This window comes from Rhagoletis zephyria, unplaced genomic scaffold (genome assembly GCF_001687245.7).
Source record: "Rhagoletis zephyria isolate East Lansing unplaced genomic scaffold, Rhagoletis_zephyria_1.1 Rzeph_scaffold_00191, whole genome shotgun sequence".
Classification (NCBI taxonomy): domain Eukaryota; kingdom Metazoa; phylum Arthropoda; class Insecta; order Diptera; family Tephritidae; genus Rhagoletis; species Rhagoletis zephyria.
Genome location: NW_016157275.1, coordinates 97,372 through 118,682, shown reverse-complemented (window position 1 = coordinate 118,682; position 21,311 = coordinate 97,372). Strand labels below are relative to the sequence as shown.

At 34.9% G+C, this 21,311-nt stretch overlaps 1 protein-coding gene across 10 annotated transcripts in view; it reads right to left on the bottom strand.

Moving 5' to 3' along the window:
• LOC108358004 (CUGBP Elav-like family member 2) overlaps nt 1-21,311 on the bottom strand; it is a 364,101-nt gene that overhangs the window by 259,625 nt on the left and 83,165 nt on the right. The gene's annotated exons all lie outside the window — the stretch shown is intronic.

Genomic DNA, 21,311 nt, shown 5'->3' with positions numbered 1-21,311 from the left:
ATCTAAAGTTATTTTATTTTATTCATTTTAGTGCAGTTTTGACAAAATTGTCTTGCTAAAAAATCTTTTGTTACACTACTTCATTTTATTCCTTTCATTGTACAGGTTAAATAAAAGCTTGTTTTTAAAAAATATTTTTTTTTACATTATTTTATTTTATAATTTTTAGTCCATTTATAAAAGCGTTGTATATTAAAAAGTGTTATTTTATTTTATGTAAAAAATTTTGCAATAGATTTTAAAATAATTCAACTTGCAATGAAAGAGAACAGAAGACTTGGCAAGCAAAATGTTGTTTGCTTACGTTTTGTATAAACATACATATGTACATATAGCAGCAGTTAATTTTATTTAAAGAAATGGCGTGTCGTCCATTTCCGCTGTAGAATGGCATACATTTAGGTGCAATATTTAACTTCTTCTGGCGGGGCGACATCTGGAGTCTTTTAATTGTATCTCCTTGATATGATGCCTACAACGAGGTTCATATCTAGACTAGGAATAGCTTTGCTACACTACCGCCGCGGCGCGCCGGCAGCTTTAACAATTTTATAGTGGTTTTACGTTCTTTGGCAAATTACGTTCTGTTAGCCATAAATCTTACTATTTTTTGACCGCCTTTGAATCAAGGCCCCTGGACCATATGGAGAATTCATTTACATTTTAAATTGCAGTGTCATCGTGATTGGAACTATGCTGAAAATTTCAAGTCTCTAAATTGTCGGGAAGTCAGTTTAAAATCGATTAGAAATTTGCGCGATTTGCGCGGGATGACCATGTTAAATAAAAGCTTATAAAAAATAAAGCGAGAAAGCTGTTCTAAGCTGACGCCAGATAAAACTTTGTAGCTTTGCGTGACATTTATAACTTTTCCAGCAAAGCGCGAGACGCAAAAGGTATGCCACAATGAACGCCAAGAAAAAAATTTTGTACCGCTTTTTTACTCGTCAAAGTGGCTGTGTATTTTATATATTTTCCTTTAAAATTATCAGCAATGTAATTAAGTTTTATGTTTCTGCATGAGAACTAGGAATTACGAAACAAAATAAATATTAAAGCGGCTGATTGTCAAAGCGCGCAAAAAGATGGGATTTATGGGGCATGCTTTGTTCATTTTCATACAATTCGTCTTATCTGTCAAAGCGAATCTGTCACGTAAAGCGAAGCAAAAGTTTTATGTGGCATCAGCTTTATCTTCACCTATTTATTGCGCCATGGTTCCGTGCAAACATTTTAAGGTTTTCCAGCAATATTTCCAACATATGAATGGCTGCCGCGAATAACGTTGTAAGCGACAATTTTCTTAACACTAGTTTCTTTAACTTTAAAGATATAAATGTAAAACGTACGTTGTACATATCGAGGGCTTATATTCAATACTCTCTATCTGCAAAAATTCAATTTTTCAAGAGAGCAAAAAAAATGTTTAACAGCTATTTTTAAAAGTGTTAATAATTTTAAGTACCCACGCATGTCTTAAAAATTCACGCTATATATTAAAACTAGGATTTTACCTTTAATTCATTTTATTCTAGTGTAAAGATCAGATAGAGGTTATTGTAATTCGAATTGTAATTATTTATATTAAAAAATGTGCTGATAGGGGATTTTGCAGAATAATGAAAATATCAGTTCTTTAGATGTAAATGTTATGTTAAACTAAGTTTTTAACACATTAATCATTGGTCTGCAAACTTGTTCCCTTCTATTCCGACGTGCTCAGGTAGCCACATAATTTTAATGGTGTTTTTGCGTTGAAATAGTATTTCATGTGGTTTCGAAATTATACGAGGATCATTAGCACTGTTAGAGATGGTTTAGATGGCTGATTTACTGTCCGTGCATGTGAGGAAATTTCCTTGGTTTGTAGAGGCGAAACGTATAGCTTCTAGCAATTGTAAATGCCGAGCAGTACGCGGAAAAGCACCGACGACCAAGCCCTTTTGTTACCGCAAAAGAACAGCCGCTATCATATCTGGAACCGTCTGTAAAAATAAGCTCCCAGTTTATTTATGAGTATAGAACTGGGCAAATGCCCTTACGGTAGAGTTTTTACTTTAGTAGGCATCGGAGTAGATATGAAGTCCAAATCTTTGATGTAGCTTAATACACGAAATAAAGCTGATTGCTTGCTTCATCGTTTTTTTTTTTTTTTGAAATCAGGATTCGACGTTGCAGTCTCATTTTTGCAGTGACCAATCTTTGGGATGAACATCTTTGTGATGTACTTTACCTCATGGCTAACCATAGCCGAACGATACTATCGATATTGAGTAAGTATCGATACTGAGGGTATAAAAATGTGTACTTTAATACTCGATACCTTATTTGGTGATTTTACTCGATACTTTCCAAAGTACTCGTAGTATCGAATACTTTTTAAAAAACACACTTTTTAAATTTTGTCTTCCATTAGCAACCCAATTTTCTTTGCTTATATGGATTACTATCATTCAATTTTGTCCATCACTTAAAATAAACTGAAATTTCGTGTGGTCTGTTACATAACGTAAACCAAATAAGTTAAAGTTTAATGGCCTTATTGATAAAAAATAAAGTAGGCTTAAAGAGCTTAAATAAAATGACACTTTCATACATTTTTCAGCTTATAGTTTATAAACCTTTTTTATTTTTAATGAATAAGGCCATACAACTTTACTTTTAACTTTACTTTAAAGTTCACGAAAATACAGAATTTTTAGAAACTTTTAGGGTATGCAGTTTTGTAACCTATTCAACTTTCCGTGTAGGCTACTACCGTTGACTTTTAATTAAAACTTGCACAATATTATACAAAATGCATACCCACAAAGTTTCCAAAAATTCTTAATGAAATTTAAAATTCGTGAAAGTAAATATGTGTGTACATTTAACGTTTAAATTACTTCTAACGTGGAAGTAAGTTCTGCAATGAAATAAAAATCAAATATTTTAAATGTCTATTGTTTTAATTTTAGGAAATAACTAGATATACGATTGAAGAACAAAATAATTTTAGTATCCCAAAAACGTATTTTAATGAGTCTGATACTGAGTAGTATCGATACTTTTTCCCTGATAATTTTAGAGTATCGATACCATGAGCTCGATGCCAGAATGAGTACTCAGTATCGATACCAAAGTCTGAAATTTCGAACCCTAGCTATGGTTCTTCTGACTGCTGCAGGGTAAGGTGTTTCTAGCAATTTAAGAAGCTTTTTGCGCAGTGTCCGTAAATTACGACTCCAAAGTCAATTTTTCCCAATATAAAAGCCCTAATTACATTTACCAGTGTAGTTATATGAACTAAAGAATACTTAAATTATAAAAACTTTATAATATTTAGTCTAGCAAGTAAGCTTAATCTTACATTATGGCAGTGCTGCTTAAAAGTAAGTTTATTGTCAAAAATTGTTCCCAATATTTTCAATGTCTCAGTATACTGGATAGGGGTGTCATACACGGAGAGGGTTGGATGTATACATTTGTGTTTTCTGCATATGTGAAAAACCGAAATCTTAGCTCCTGAAGATACGGACCAATTGCGGCAAGTCCTTAGTCTTAGAAAAAATATAATGGAGCTAACTTTCCCAAAGGCTATATTGAATAAAATAACCGAAAGTGGTGATCCTTGTGGGACACCATTAAAAAGAGTTACTGACCCGAACAGCGAACTTCCGGTTGTAAAGGAAAGACTTAACAACATTGTACATCCTCTCACCATTTTTCCAGCGTAATACTTTAGATATGCAGGGGAGGAGGGAAATGGGTATGTAGTTAGAAACTAATGAATTGTTTCTATTTAGTTTGGCAATAGGAATAATAATAGCAGTTTTCCAGGGTCACCAACTTGAGAAAGAATGGAATAATGGAGTTTGATGACGCTATGTTTTACGGAGTATGGAAGATTTTTTGTTTTATCATATTTGGTTTCGGTTGGACAGATATATCGCATTAGGTAGAACTAGCTTAGCCTGGGCAAAACTAGTTTGACCTAAGATCGGATTTTACCGGTAACATATACATACATACATACATAGGCACATGTAACTTACCTGCCACAAAAAAATGTTAATAAAAATAATTTTCCAGCAAAATTATGTAGATAGAGGATTTTGTTCTTATAACAAAATGTTATTGCAGATAGTGGAATTTTCAAAACGAGAATATATAAATCCACTAAAACTATATTTTAAGGTTGACATAATTGTCATGGCTAAAAAATTAATCGGAGCTCACGTTACCATCAAAAACTCATTTTCATCAAAATTGCAGATGAAGGGTATTGAATATAAGCCCTCGATATTCAAAACTAGCCGAAACTAACAGCTCTCTCTCGTTCTTACGCTCCACAGTGGTCGGAGAAGTTATGTTTTACGCGAAAAATTAGAAGGGCTGTTACGATTACAATAAAAATGCATCATCGTAGTATTTTTGCTATGCTAAATCTGGATATGCCATAAAATGTTCAGTTTGATAGTTGAAAGCTGTCAAATCAACAGCTAATTTCTCTAAAAATAAGAAAATCTTTATGAGAATACCACTTGTTAGGTTTTTAGGCGCACTAGTACGAATTTTATGTCAAATTAAAAATTTGACAGTCGACAGCTATCAAACGGACTGCCAATTTTTATAAAAATCAGAGAATCTTTTTAAAAGCGTTACTGATAAAGTTTTTAAACATGCTGATCACAAATAATAGAAGAGCATCTGACGTGAGCAGACGTGTTTTACTTTCGCTCTGTAAAGTTATTAAATTTAATCGGTAATTTTGTTACATACAATTTTAAACAGAGTGCTAAAAGGTTCGTCTACACGCCAATTGCGTGCGCAATTTCAGTGTTGTTGGTTGTCTAAATTTATATAAACTGTGCACAATCATTGCCGCCTTCAAGGTTACTGCATCTTTTCCCACTCATTTGCCGCTGACTTATTAACCGCCGACGCTGCCGCTGTCACCGCTAGGGACACGATATCGAACAGAAAGTATCGATATGGCACTCATTTAAAGTATCGCTTTAAAAATATCGGGTACCCATTAATATCGGAATAAAAAGACTCGATAATCCAAATATCGATACCAAAATCCAAAAAAATTTTATGAATATAGGTCTCGTATATAGGCCGCTGTGGTGTAATGATTAGAAGTGCTCAAAACTTGAAAATGAAAAACAGCTTCCCATAAAAACAAAATCGCCGTTCAAAGTCGACATAAAGCTGTAGGGACCCCATTTGTGCCATAACATTAATAGCCCGAACATAACGAAAACGACGAGCTATGGACCATAGCTGTCAAATTATTTTAATATGTACTCTTATGTAGATAATTATTTTGGCGCCGACCGGGCGTCGCGTACGACTGTGGTTGTGGCCAGATTAGATCCGTTTCTTCCTCTTCTTTTATGTCAAACTCGTACAAATTCATGATGTCGCCGACGCATTCAAAAAATCATGTCGCCATCGAAAAGCGTTTAGACAATGAAGATAACAAAATGAAAGTTGTGGCCCGTAGCTCGTCGTTTTTAATGTGTTCAGAACTTAAGGCGCACTTGACAAATCGGAGGAGAATCTCGGTCAAACACTAACATATTGTGTAACAACACGTAGAGATTGAGGTGTTGTCTTAAAACACCGAGGTCGCGGGTTCAAATTCCACCACATGCAATCCTAACAATATTACACATTTCTGCTCTTAAAAGCCCAATTTATATCGGGAAGAATTGTTAATAACATTATCCTTGTAATGTGAGTTTATGACGATACTAGGGTTCTGGTACTCGATTCCTAAAAATATAGTTTTAAAACCAACGAGTAGAATATATCGGTATCCAGTGCCAAAAGTATCGATATGGTATCGTATCGTATCGAAATTCGTGTCCCTAGTCACCGCTATCGTTTTTCTTTTCGCTGCATTAGCTGACTTTGTTCTTGCACTCAGGCTTTTATTGCTGTGACTCGAAGTGACGGTGAATTTTTGCATTTTTGTTATTTTTTACTGCATCTGTACAAGCATGGGAACTCGCACTAAATCTGCGCACCTGGTCGGCATTTCGCCACCAAAACCACCCACGCCCCAACTTAAAGCGGGTAACGACGAGAATTGCCCTCCACCTTCATGGATTACACTGCTTGAAGCAAAAATAGAGAATGCAATGGAGCAGATAACTGAGCGACTAAAGGTGTCAGAAGAGCAAATACTGAGCAGAATAAGCGAGATCACAGCTGACCTGTCTAATATAAAGCGGAGTATGAGAGACTTTGTGGTGAGGCTTGTGAAAGTTGAGAATGAATGTGCGCAGCTTGAGCAGCTAAGTAAGGAGATGTGNAAAGCGTTTAGACAATGAAGATAACAAAATGAAAGTTGTGGCCCGTAGCTCGTCGTTTTTAATGTGTTCAGAACTTAAGGCGCACTTGACAAATCGGAGGAGAATCTCGGTCAAACACTAACATATTGTGTAACAACACGTAGAGATTGAGGTGTTGTCTTAAAACACCGAGGTCGCGGGTTCAAATTCCACCACATGCAATCCTAACAATATTACACATTTCTGCTCTTAAAAGCCCAATTTATATCGGGAAGAATTGTTAATAACATTATCCTTGTAATGTGAGTTTATGACGATACTAGGGTTCTGGTACTCGATTCCTAAAAATATAGTTTTAAAACCAACGAGTAGAATATATCGGTATCCAGTGCCAAAAGTATCGATATGGTATCGTATCGTATCGAAATTCGTGTCCCTAGTCACCGCTATCGTTTTTCTTTTCGCTGCATTAGCTGACTTTGTTCTTGCACTCAGGCTTTTATTGCTGTGACTCGAAGTGACGGTGAATTTTTGCATTTTTGTTATTTTTTACTGCATCTGTACAAGCATGGGAACTCGCACTAAATCTGCGCACCTGGTCGGCATTTCGCCACCAAAACCACCCACGCCCCAACTTAAAGCGGGTAACGACGAGAATTGCCCTCCACCTTCATGGATTACACTGCTTGAAGCAAAAATAGAGAATGCAATGGAGCAGATAACTGAGCGACTAAAGGTGTCAGAAGAGCAAATACTGAGCAGAATAAGCGAGATCACAGCTGACCTGTCTAATATAAAGCGGAGTATGAGAGACTTTGTGGTGAGGCTTGTGAAAGTTGAGAATGAATGTGCGCAGCTTGAGCAGCTAAGTAAGGAGATGTGTAAAAAGAAATTGTATCCTCTTCTATTTCTTCCCGTCTTCCTCTCATGTTCTCTTTTTCCGCTACTTAAACTTTCTCTTAAATCTTGTTTTAACTGTAGTTTCTTTCACGTTTGGTAATATTCGCTTTTTACAGGGTTTTAAGCATAATGTTCTCTGCTTTACTTGTTTTGCCAATGATGGATAAAGATAAATACTTTTCCAAAGGCAGAGATACCACTTTTAATATGATTCGTAAAATCTGGATTGAAGATATGCCATCTTAATGATCAGAGTCTACCATCCAAAATTGACGAAGGTAGATATATATTTGAGTCTTCTGATATAGATATTGTGTGTGTATCTGAAACATGGTTCTCCACATGGCATAACAATGATTCGTTTTGTGTTAATGGTTATACAATTTGGTGGTGGTGGCGTTGCAGTGTTTGTCAAAAGTAGTCTGTCTTGTTCCCTTAAATGTAAGTCAGAAACTGGCAACTTAATAGAATATATTTTTATTGAAATAACATCCAAGTATGATAAAATCCTTATTGGTTGCGTATATAGACCCAACAGGCACATTGCCTATGCACCATTTGTTGACTTCATCGAAAACTTGTNACTCGAAGTGACGGTGAATTTTTGCATTTTTGTTATTTTTTACTGCATCTGTACAAGCATGGGAACTCGCACTAAATCTGCGCACCTGGTCGGCATTTCGCCACCAAAACCACCCACGCCCCAACTTAAAGCGGGTAACGACGAGAATTGCCCTCCACCTTCATGGATTACACTGCTTGAAGCAAAAATAGAGAATGCAATGGAGCAGATAACTGAGCGACTAAAGGTGTCAGAAGAGCAAATACTGAGCAGAATAAGCGAGATCACAGCTGACCTGTCTAATATAAAGCGGAGTATGAGAGACTTTGTGGTGAGGCTTGTGAAAGTTGAGAATGAATGTGCGCAGCTTGAGCAGCTAAGTAAGGAGATGTGTAAAAAGAAATTGTATCCTCTTCTATTTCTTCCCGTCTTCCTCTCATGTTCTCTTTTTCCGCTACTTAAACTTTCTCTTAAATCTTGTTTTAACTGTAGTTTCTTTCACGTTTGGTAATATTCGCTTTTTACAGGGTTTTAAGCATAATGTTCTCTGCTTTACTTGTTTTGCCAATGATGGATAAAGATAAATACTTTTCCAAAGGCAGAGATACCACTTTTAATATGATTCGTAAAATCTGGATTGAAGATATGCCATCTTAATGATCAGAGTCTACCATCCAAAATTGACGAAGGTAGATATATATTTGAGTCTTCTGATATAGATATTGTGTGTGTATCTGAAACATGGTTCTCCACATGGCATAACAATGATTCGTTTTGTGTTAATGGTTATACAATTTGGTGGTGGTGGCGTTGCAGTGTTTGTCAAAAGTAGTCTGTCTTGTTCCCTTAAATGTAAGTCAGAAACTGGCAACTTAATAGAATATATTTTTATTGAAATAACATCCAAGTATGATAAAATCCTTATTGGTTGCGTATATAGACCCAACAGGCACATTGCCTATGCACCATTTGTTGACTTCATCGAAAACTTGTGTCTTAATTATAGTAACATTGTTATAGCAGGGGATTTTAACAGCGACCTGCTATGTGAAAGTAAGTTCGCGCTAGCCATGCAAAACTTGGGCTTATTCCCTGCTAACGGTTCAATGCCTACACACTTCACGCAAACTAGTAGCTCTTTGCTAGATATATTTTTTGTTAATGACACCACAAAGGTTCTGCTATTTGACCAGCTTTCTGTTGCAAGTTTTTCTAAACATGATTTAATTTTTATGACATATGACTTTCAACTGACCTACGACACTAAATCCTATTCATATCGTGACTTTCTACATATAGATTATAAGCATCTTGCAGAAGCTGTGGAGGAAATTGACTGGGGATGTATCCGCAACTTAATATCTAGTAATGAGCAAATTAACTTCATTGAAGAAAACTTTAGCTCGCTCTTTGATCGGTTTGTGCCCGTTGTATACAAATCAGTCAATGATAAAAAAAGGCCATGGTTCAACAACCATATTAAAAATTTGATATATAAACGCAACAAAGCGTATCGCAAATGGAAGAGTTTCAGAATTTCGGAGAACTATAACACCTTTAAGGCTTGCAGACGAGACGTCAACAAATCAATTAGATTAAGTAAACTAAAATATTATGAGCATCAGTTTAGCATTGCGGTTGGTTCGAGGCATACGTGGAAAAGAATTCGTGAGATCGGGGTTGGGAGCAAAAATCATTATATTCCCGAATCATGTAATGTTAATGTAAATGTGTTAAATGAGCAATTTGTGTGTTTGCCCGATTCTGCAAATAATATATGTTATGAGAGTTACAATTCTAATTTAAATGTCGTGATGTCCAGTTTTTGTTTTGAATGTGTCGACGACTGTGAAGTAGTTCAGTCCATACTTAGTGTCAAATCCAATGCGGCCGGTATGGATGGTACTCATCCAAAGTTCCTTAAATGTTTATTACCAAGGATCTTTCCTTAAAAAAAGAGCCAAGATTATACCTTTAAAAAAACCGAATGGTGACTACCGACCGATTGCAATATTGCCGTTTCTATCTAAAGTGCTTGAGCGTATCATGCATCGCCAGATAAACACTTTTCTGAATAACAACGCCTTGGTGAACCCATTGCAGTCGGGGTTTAGATCCAGTAGGAGCTGCACCACGGCACTCCTAAAAGTGTCGGATGACATAAGACTAAACATTGACGAAAAGCGTGTGACTTTTCTTACTTTACTTGACCATTCCAAAGCATTTGACTCTGTAGATCACGAACTTTTAATCTTGAAGCTCAAAAACTTATTTAATTTTTCAACGTCGGCTTCAACTCTTGTGGAAACATATCTCAGTGATCGACTACAAGCAGTATGTGTCGGTAACACTATATCCAACTTCCTACCTATAACCAGAGGTGTACCTCAAGGTTCTATACTTGGCCCGCTTTTGTTTGTATTGTATATTAACGATTTGTTTAGTGTGATTAAATATAGTGATGTCNCCACGGCACTCCTAAAAGTGTCGGATGACATAAGACTAAACATTGACGAAAAGCGTGTGACTTTTCTTACTTTACTTGACCATTCCAAAGCATTTGACTCTGTAGATCACGAACTTTTAATCTTGAAGCTCAAAAACTTATTTAATTTTTCAACGTCGGCTTCAACTCTTGTGGAAACATATCTCAGTGATCGACTACAAGCAGTATGTGCCGGTAACACTATATCCAACTTCTTACCTATAACCAGAGGTGTACCTCAAGGTTCTATACTTGGCCCGCTTTTGTTTGTATTGTATATTAACGGTTTGTTTAGTGTAATTAAATAAAGTGATGCCCATGTATATGCCGATGATGTTCAATTACATGTTAGCTGTCCTCTTAACTGTATTAATGTTTGCATCAGCAATTTGAATTTGGACTTGAGATTTATAAGCAGGTGGGCTTCTGACAACGGATTAATCCTTAATCCTGATAAATCTCAATGCATCGCCATATACAGGAAATATGTCAAGCTTGACGACTATACAGAAGTCAGACTAAACAATACTGTGATTAAATACGTGGATACTGTTAAAAATTTAGGCGTTACATTTAATAGAACTGACGTGGAGTAACCATATTTTTAGTGCCATAGGCAAAGTATATGGTATGCTCCGAAATTTATGGACTACTCAACACTTTACACCAGTGAAAATTCGACTGCTTCTAGCTAAAACGTATTTGTTACCAACGTTACTGTATGGTTGTGAGTTATATTCTCATTGTGATAGTGTGTGCCGTAGTAAACTCAATGTTTTGTATAATAATATCGCGAGATACGTTTACTGTAAAAAACGTTATGACCATATTTCTGTTTTTGCGAAACAAATTGCATCGATATCTTTTGACGATTTGCTTAAATTTAAATGTTTAGTGTTACTTCAGAAGATCATTACTACCCAGGAACCCAGATATCTCAAAGATCGACTTCTGTTTTCCAAATCTTACCGTTCGCTGAACTTAGTCCCAATGAATAAATTGATGATTGGTGACTGAACGTCAATACTTTGTGTTCTCTGTCCGTCTTTGGAATAATTTACCCCCAAAAATGAAGTGTATAAAAGAGAACTTGCGCTTACTTAAATAATTTCTCATTAATTCAATTAATTTCCAATTTAATCCCTACTATTTTTCTTTCTCTAATACCTTCTACAGCCCCAGTCTTATTACTTTTATTTTAGTCTTTTTTTTATTTTTTTTAATCTTTTTAAATTTTATTGTTAAATTTTTAGTTTAAGGTCAATCATTGTAAAAATAACCTATGGTTGTATGTTTGACTTATATAAATAAATAAATAAAATAAATAAATAAATTCAAATTAAAGCTTTCAGAGTTGACTTGACTGTTAATTTTTCTGATAATAAGGAAATGGTTTTTAAATGCTATTGGTGGGTTTTAGACACGCTAGCCACGAATTTTACGTGAAATTAAAACCTTGAGATTTGACAGCTGTCGAATGGGCTGTCAATTTCTCCAAAAGAAAGGAAAATTTACCAAGAAGTAAAAGACCTACGTTTTAAGGCTCACTGATCTCGAGTTCTATATTACATTCAAACTTTTTCAGTTGAAATCTGTCAAATTAACTGTCATTTTTAGTTGAGTAACACAATATATTTGTTAACCAAAATTACTGAGTTATTGTATTTGATCGAACATATTTAAAATGAATTTATGATCAAATTATGAATTAATAACAATAATTACATCTATAAATGGAGGATAGTTGGGGCCGCCTTGCTACATGTTCAGCCCAAGCAATTTTTTCAGATTTTTTGTTATTTCATACCAAATTGGTGATTTCCAAAACTAAACTTTTCTCAATTTTAAATAACGTTGTTCAGGTTTAAATTTTTGTAAATGAGAAATTAAAAAAAAATATATAAAACTTTGGGGGCCTAGTCGAAATTTCTGGCGGAACACATAGCAGATGGCCCCAACTATCACCAGTTTACGTATTTTCAAACGTCTACCAAACACTCTGTATTAACTAATATTACAGACAACAATTTAAAAAAGAAATGACGAAATATGTTTTCACTCATCTCTGTCACTTTCAACAAAAACGAATGCGTTTTGAGTTGGTTCACGCAAAAGACTGACAACTTCTGAAATGGCATCTGCTTTTCGAAGAGGGGGTCGTCTCATACTGGATATAACAGGATCAGATGTTATAATTAACATGTGAAATAAATCTTCGTTAGATTCCTTCCTGGTAATTTTTCGATTGTTATGCTCGCGGTACCATCTGAAGTCTTTGTTGCGAGCCTCCTGGGCTTCCTCAGAAAAATGCCCTACTGGCAAAGGCATACCAAAGGCAATACCAAATGTCATGAAAATTTAGTAAATTTTTAAATTCTTGGGCGCCATATTGGATATAGAAGAATAACAGATGTGTCCAGTAAGGAAGTGCGTAATATTCGGTAACGATAACTTCCGATAACAGCCTTCGGAGTTGCCATGAATGCGAACCTCTAAATAGCGAATAAAAATTCAATAATTTATTTAACTGTCGGACGCCATATTGGATTTTGAATTCTCAATTTTCTAAAACTAGTTTGAGATTTGTAATAAGCGAACTTAATAACCTCAAAATACCAAATTTCATGTAAATTCAGTAATTTTTTAAATTCTTGGACACCATATTGGATTCGTTATTTTCGGTTTTTGAAAATGACTTCATATTGTCAAGACACATCTTATAAATAACATAATGCTAAATATAGAAAATTACATTAATTCGTAGTGTTTTATATACTTTATGTTATTTGCAACGACTGCTAAAGTTGGTTTAGTGTAATAAAAGTGGCCGCCACTCTTTTTGGCGCGAGTAAATATGCGCGGCTTTTCTTTTCGTAGATCCTTAACGGACCCTTTGCATTACTTTCTGGTAAAGGAATGAAGATCCTACTCTGCTCTACTCTTTAGTTATACCGTTTTGAAGAAAATATTTCTTGAAAAATAAGCCCCGTTTTTAATAAAAATGGCCGCCACTCTTTTTGGCGCGAGTAAATATGCGCGGCTTTTCTTTTCGTAGATCCTTAACGGACCCTTTGCATTACTTTCTGGTAAAGGAATGAAGATCCTCCTCGGCCCTACAAATTAGTTACACCTTTTTGAAAAAATATTTCTTGAACAATAATCCGTGTTATTAAGATATTCATAATTTGGCAACAAAATTTTATTATGTAATATTTCTTATGAAATCATCATTTTCCATTTATTGCATTTAATTTATCACAGTTTAAAAATAGGACTTTTTCGCGTAAAACATGCCTTATCCGACCACTGTGCGCCTTTCTTTTTTACACCCGAGCGCACTTGTGCACAAGGGTATATTAATTTTGTTCATATAACGGTTGTTTGTAACAGCCAAAACGAATCGAGATAGATATGGACAAATGTGTACATAAATGCTCAGAGTGAATAGAGAAATCGATTAAGCCATGTCTGTCTGTCCGTCCGTCTGTCCGTCCGTCCGTGTACACGATACTCGAGCAAAAATTGAGATATCTCAACGAAATTTGGTATGTAGGTTTCCGTTAATCCAAGATAGGTTGGTATTGAAAATGGGCGAAATCGGACTGTAACCACGCCCACTTCCCATATAACGGTAATTTTCAGAAATACGAAAACTGCGATATTTTAGTAACTACTGAAGATAATTCACTCAAAATTGATATTTACAATAATTTTTAGACGAAAAATAAGAATATTATAAATTTTTGGAAAATGGGCGTAGCCACGCCCACTTATGGTTACATGTGTATATCTTGGTAACCGCTACACCAATTTCTTCCAAACTTGGCACAGTTGTTGGCCTTGGTACAGCATACTAAATGGCCGAAAAATTAAAAAATCTGACAATAACCACGCCCACATCCCATATAACGGTAATTTAGAGAAATACAAAATCTTCGATAAATCAGGAAATTATAAAGCTAATTTATTCAAAATTGATGCTTGCAACAATTCTTTACCAAAAAATACGTTTATGGTAAAATTTGGGAAAATGGGCGTGACACCGCCCACCTATGATCACATATATGTATCTCGGTAACCGTTCTACCAATTTGTACCAAACTCGGTACAGTTATTGTGCTTGCCACATAAAAGCAAAACGTTGAAAATTATTGAAATCGGACTAAAATTACGGCCGCGGTAAATTTCAGAAATGCTTAATGTTCGGCTCCACCCGAACTTAGACTTTCTTGTGTTTGTATACGTTACTGCTCAGAATGAAAAAATAAATCGATTAAGCGATCCGTCTGTCCGTCCGTCCATCTGTGCACATGATAGCTCAAGTAAAAATTAAGATATTTTGACGAAATTTAGTATGTGTACTTCTTTTGAGCGTAGGACGGATGGTATTGAAAATGGGCAAAATCCGCCAATAACCACGCCTACCTCCCTTATAACGGTAGTTTTCAGAAATGAGAAAACTGCGATATTTTAATAACTATAGAAGCTTATGCACTCAAAATTGATATTTACAATGATCTTTGGGCAGAAAATAAGATTACACATTTTTGGAAAATAGGCGTAGCCACGCCCACGTATGATTACATATGTATATCTTGGTAACCGATCCACCAATTTCTCCCAAACTTGAACAGTTGTTGGTCTTGGTAAAACATTCCAAATGGCTGAAAATTAAAAAAATCGGACAATAGCCACGCCCACCTCCCCTCGGCTTTGACCGAACTTAAATTTTTTTACTTGTTGTACAATACATTTGGTTGCAGTGTTTTCCCAAATGTTGACTGCGAGTAGATTCCTTGTTAGAGTTGATTGTAGATTTCCAAATAAAAGTCGCGGTTTACTAGTTTAAAATTTGATTCAATTTACCTTAATTATTCAAAAGAAACTTTAAAATTTGTATGTGAATATTTAAAGCGGGCGAACGAAATATGCAGGCGGTAGAAAAACTAACGAAGGAAAACAATTAGCCAAAAACAATAATAAACGAAGAAAGAGAATAAGAAATGTCAAATGACGTTTGCTATTAACTCCTTCGTGAACATTAACTCTTATGTTATACATACGACCATTAAATCTTTAAAGTTATATATTCGAACCCAACACATATGTTTATTTGTATATGCATATAAAGTACATTTAACTGATGAAAACCTAAATTTCTTTTAACCCATTTGCGCTCTCTGTATATAAACGACACAAATTCAACTCACGTCTAAAATATTACTATTATTATTAAAACGAAATTGCTTTAACTAGTTTGCACCTACTGGTATTAATTTCACTGCAGATAGAATACAAGATAAATACGTATATTTGGGGATACCGGATTTGGACACTTACAAATCGACTTTTCACATTAGAAGTGGTCCACATGAAAAGCTGCCATTTTTTAATTAATTATTTTACTTTGCTTTAAAATATCCGTCATTATAAAGTGGAAAAAGAGTAAATTAATCAAACTATTAACAGTGAGTACAAGTATAATTTGCAAGCATGGTTATAGACTAAAAATAATTTGGATATGTCATGGGGGCTTGGCACCTCCCATACAAACTGAATTTCTCATACCGCATATGAAGAGGAATTTGCAGTAGAATACTAGAACTTGGTATAGAGATAGTATATGAAATCAATCCTATACTCAGTAGAAAAGTGGCGGTTATTGGAAACGGGGTCGTGGTCCTCCTTTACATACTGAAACTTATATAATGCACATTTCTGCAGGGATATATAGATCATACAAGTGGAACTATCGTACAGAATATCTCTAGAGGTATTTGAGGAAGGATACGGAATGATTTGTGGAGATTTATGCTAGTAATACTTTATTGTAAGAGAAAAACGTGAGTTAGTGGGAAAGAGAACCTTTCTCGTATTGAAAATGGGCTTGCAATTACTGGCCTCTGTGTGACATGATGATTCAGAGTTTTTATCAAAAGCGTCAGGTAGTTTCTGAAGTAATTTTCTAGAACTGTATATATATGTACTGGTGCGGTCGCTGCACAGTGGTCAATAAATAGGATTTAATGTTCATAATTCACTAGAGCCTTCATTTCTCAACCAATTTGATATATTTTTTTTTGAATGAAAGCTAATAAAATTTGCAAGAGACTAGTTGAGCTCAATTTTCGAATTTTTATTTGTTTGTACTAAATCTTTTAGTGCAAAATGCAGAAAATGCGCCACTTTTGAAGAAGACCGATTCTCCTGTTCCAGCTAATAAAAGTTTCATAATAAAAACTAGTTAAAAACAATTGTAGGGTTCTCCCAAAACAAAAAAAAAAATTAAAAAGGAATAATTTGAAATGTTATAAAAAAATTTTTACCAAAAGTATTTCTTTTGTTTTTAGTTTTTATAAAAATTTTGGGTATTGCAGTTTTATAGATTACTAAATTTTAGTATAAAATAGTGCAAGTTGTAAGTCGCTAAGAGTTCGCGTTGATTTTTAACAACATAACAAAAGCTTTTATTTCCCATTTAGCATGCAGATGTGCTCGAAATGTTAGCGAAAAAATTATTAAAAATCAACGCGAACTCTTAGCGACTTGCGACTTGCATTTTATTATACTAAAATTTAGTAATCTATTAAACTGCATACCCAAAATTTTTATAAAAACTAAAAACAAAAAAAAAATACTTTTGGTAAAAATTTTTTTATAACATTTCACATTATTACTTTTTATTTTTTTTTGTTTCGGGAGAACCCTACAATTGTTTTTAACTAGTTTTTATTATGAAACTTTTATTGGCTGGAACAGGAGAATCGGTATTCTTTAAAATTGGCGCATTTTCTTCACTTTGCACTAAAAAATTTAGTACAAACAAATAAAAATTCCAAAATTGGGCTCAACTAGTCTCTTGAAAATATCAGATTGGTTGAGAAATGAAGGCTCCAGTGAATTATGAACATTCAATCCCATTTATTAACCACTGTGCGCTGTGGTGTAGTGGTAAGCAGTGCACGCTTCCACTCCGCAGGGCCTGGGTTTAAGTTTTGATCAAAGCAACATTGCAAAAAATTTAGAAGAAGGGGTTTCCTTTATAGCGGTCGCCCCTCGGCAGGTAATGGCAAACTTCCGAGTGTATTTATGCCATGAAAACCAGCTTCTCATAAAAATACAATCGCTCATAAAAATCAAGGCGCACGCCACAAATCGGAGGAGAAGCTCGGCCAAACACTAACACGTGTGCAAGCGCGCGTAATCTATTATTATTATTATTGCATATATATTTATTTCTTAACAAGATTTCGATTACATTTTGCTACTAAAACTGGGTGATAGCAAGTTCTGAAGGTTATTACTAAGTCTTTGACATATATTGTGGAAAAATCATTGGAAGCTCATAGGATCATCTTGGATAAAGAGTTGTCAAATCGCTCTTATCAAAAATGTGAGGTGTTTATATTCGTAGCAAGAAATGGTGGTGGGTTATGAATGATGCCTGATATGAGAATATCTAACCGGTGGAATTTCACTACTAATTGATTACTTTGTGTACTTTTCTACTACCATTTTCGCTCCAAGGGATTTCATTCTTTCCCGTTTCTCCGTCCTTCATAAACGCAAGGGAGTGTCAAACAGCGGTTGTCAATAATTATTAAACCATTTATTATTGAATCACGCTAGGGAAGTAAAGAAACAAAGCTATTATCAAGACTGATCTTACTTAACTGGGATCTTTTAAATTCAATGGCGTCCTCCGTTTTTCCAGATTGGCTCTAGTTTTCGAGATAACGGTGCTTAAAAATCTGCTTAAATTTTATGTTTTTTGTTAATAATTACTTCAGTTTTAAGGTTATTTTACTAAAATTTTGCACGTGACTGTATTTTGATATTACCTTAGCTATTTCTGATAATCATGGAAATCGGTTCACTATAACATATAGCTCTCATACAACTGATTGCTCAGATATGTGGTTTTGCGTTACAACTCATATTTTATTTCGTAATATTTTTTTATAATATTAGTTTATATACTATTCGGACCTAAATTTGGATTCTCTTCAATCCCGTTTTGGCATATTGTGCTAGTTTCTATTGCTCGAATGATTTTTTTAATATCCTTTGCCTCCTGCGATCGACCAGCAAAAGTCCGCCATAGGGGGGCCAGATGCGCTGATTTAATCAGTATATGTGCTGATTTTTTTCTATTGTACTGATTTTTAAGAGCCCGAAATCAGTACGCAAAATCTACTGATTTTTTGAGTTTGTACTGATTTTGTACTGATTTTTACATTTAATAAATACTTTTGTAAATTGGTGTAATTGATATTTACTTGAGGCTTACATGTTCAAAAGAATGGTTTTTGACAACTCATACATACGTGTGAGCAGGTTGAAAGCATTAATTAAACTTGAACCATTATTAAAAAGGTGTCAGCATGCAACTGTTTCGTTTCCTAGGATTTCGCAAAATAACAAACTGTTTGGATTTAATCCAACCCGATTTGCAATCTCGATTTGCAGGTTTTACAGGAAAAGCTGGTTTCGCCATTAATAAATCTTATGAAAGGTGGTGGTGAGTTAATCATATATTAAGTACACTGAGAAGATGACAATAAGAGATAATCTTTTGATTATAATTAAACATCCACTGAGAAATCGGCTGTCAGTATTTCAAACTTAAGACGACTACCGCTACGGTGCAATGTAAGTTATAAAAATTTGGAAATGGTGCAAACTACCGAAATTTCATTTCATAATTCGGTAATATATCTTTTAGTCAACATTTTAATGTGAATGTTGTATTTAATAAGCACACCAACTAAATATGTTTTAAATTTGTAGCTTAAAATATGCAAACAGATTCTGACTCGAGCTCGTCTTCTACTGAAACTGAATGGGCTACAAATTTTTTTTTAAATTTTCTCAATTTTTATAAATTTTCTAGAAAGTTTGAGACTTCAACTCACATGTCTTTTGTTATAGAATTAACTATATTTTTATAAAAAATTTAAACTAAGTAAGGAAAGAAAAAATGTTCAAAACCTGTCAATATATTTTTCTACTATTTTCCTGAGCACAGCTGTACATACATACGTAATACCTTTGATTTGTTTTAAAGTAATGAATTTTTATATTGATAATGTATTTAAAAGTCTATTAGTTATTTTTTGTTAAATTAATGCGCTGTTATTTGGTTGTTATATTGTTAATAATAAAAAATACGCTTAAAAATGAGCTGATTTTTATGGCTTTGTACTGATTTTTGATCCCAACTGTACTGATTATGTCACTATAATATCTGGCCACCCTAGTTCGCCAACATTGAATTCAATCGTTTTCCAGCGAATCGGTCCTCAGAACACATAATGGATTGGTGAAATCTCTCTCCTACCTCGTCGGTTTCTGTTGAAAGCTGTTGCTCGTAAAAGTCAAAGTGACTGTGTAGCATGTGGATTTTAAGCGACATATGCACATCAAAGGCGTCAAAAGATTCCTCAAGTTCGCAATAAAAATGGCATATTCTGGTGAACGAATTTTACACAGAACGTGTTTAATTAAAGCCCGAACTGCATCCCATGCAACGGCTGCTGTGCCATCAAGAATTTCCAAGAAGCCTTGATCCTTCATTAATCTTCTGATGTCCGGCCCATTAAGCACACCTGGAATAAAAATTGTAGGGTTCTTAAAGCAAGAGAGAGATATAATACATAATGGGCCACCCAAAATTGGACGGTCAAGATATTTTCGCACAAATCACTTTATTCGGTTTACAACCACTTGAGAGATTTCCACTCATATACAATCAAAAAACTACCTTCACAGATTTTTTCAACGGAAAGTTTTGGAAAGGCATTATTTTTCAAATATAGGAATGCAGTTTCGTTGACTCTAACCAACTGTTTGATGTAATTCTTAACAACACCAAGTTTGATATGTAAATCGGGAAGCATGATTTTATTGAGCGCTATCAAGGGCTCGTCAACTATATTGATTTGACCAATTGATTGTTCCTTTCATTTTGGCCAATCACATTTGGTATAGTGATTGCATTTGGCTCTACTATCCCAATGACAGAACAAACAACAGTATTTATTGTAGCCCGTTTGCATGCCTGATAGTAGTGAGAGAACTTTAAAATTACAGTTCACGCGCCACCTGTTCTCTTCGTACTTGATGCAATCTAAGATTAATCGCATTGTCTCGTATGATTCCTTTATTCCAACCGCATACAAGATGGGAACGGGTTTCTTGCTATTATCGCGATAGAGCAAGACTGCTTTCAAACTTCGCTTTGATGCGTCAACAAAGAGACGCCATTGTTCGGGTTTATAGTCAGTAATTCCCATTTCATTCATCAAACCTGTAACATCAATGCAATAAGCCTGAGTGCCATCTTCCGATAACTTGAAATATGGCATAAACAGATATTGTCTATGTTTGTAGGCCGTTACTTTTACTCCTGGTGCTAAAACATTCACGCTTTTCAGTTCTGATGCCAAAATCATTGCGTTGTTATGGGAGAGATTTAATTTACGCACCATGCTGTTTAGGTGTTCTTGGGATATGAAAGACGGTAAATTGTTTTCAATCGGAATGTAATCAGATCCATCATCAAGTGGTAATGGCGTTGCCATAGACTGTTTGCAATCATAGACAGTTTCGAGTTCGGATGGATGATTTGGAACTTGTAATGCATCACTATGTGCAACAGGTAAATGAGCGCTCGGTACACCTTTGTAGACGACAGAAGACCGATCTGTTGAATTAAATATTTATGAGTATATTTACGTACATATATATGCATTTATCGATGGCTGAGTGGAAGATCGACCTATCTCAGCTGCCGATTTAAAAATGCCCTATTTCAATGTATTTTGAGATAGGGCGTTCTTCAACAAAATTCTGAGATAGGATGTTTTTCAATAAAATTCTGAAATAGTGCGCTCTTCAATCAAATTCTTAAGTAGGGCGTTGTTGAAAAGTTTTCTGAGATAGGGCGTTTTGGAACTGGCTGCCGAGATAGGTAGATCTTCCACTCAGCCATCGATANCTCTTCAATCAAATTCTTAAGTAGGGCGTTGTTGAAAAGTTTTCTGAGATAGGGCGTTTTGGAACTGGCTGCCGAGATAGG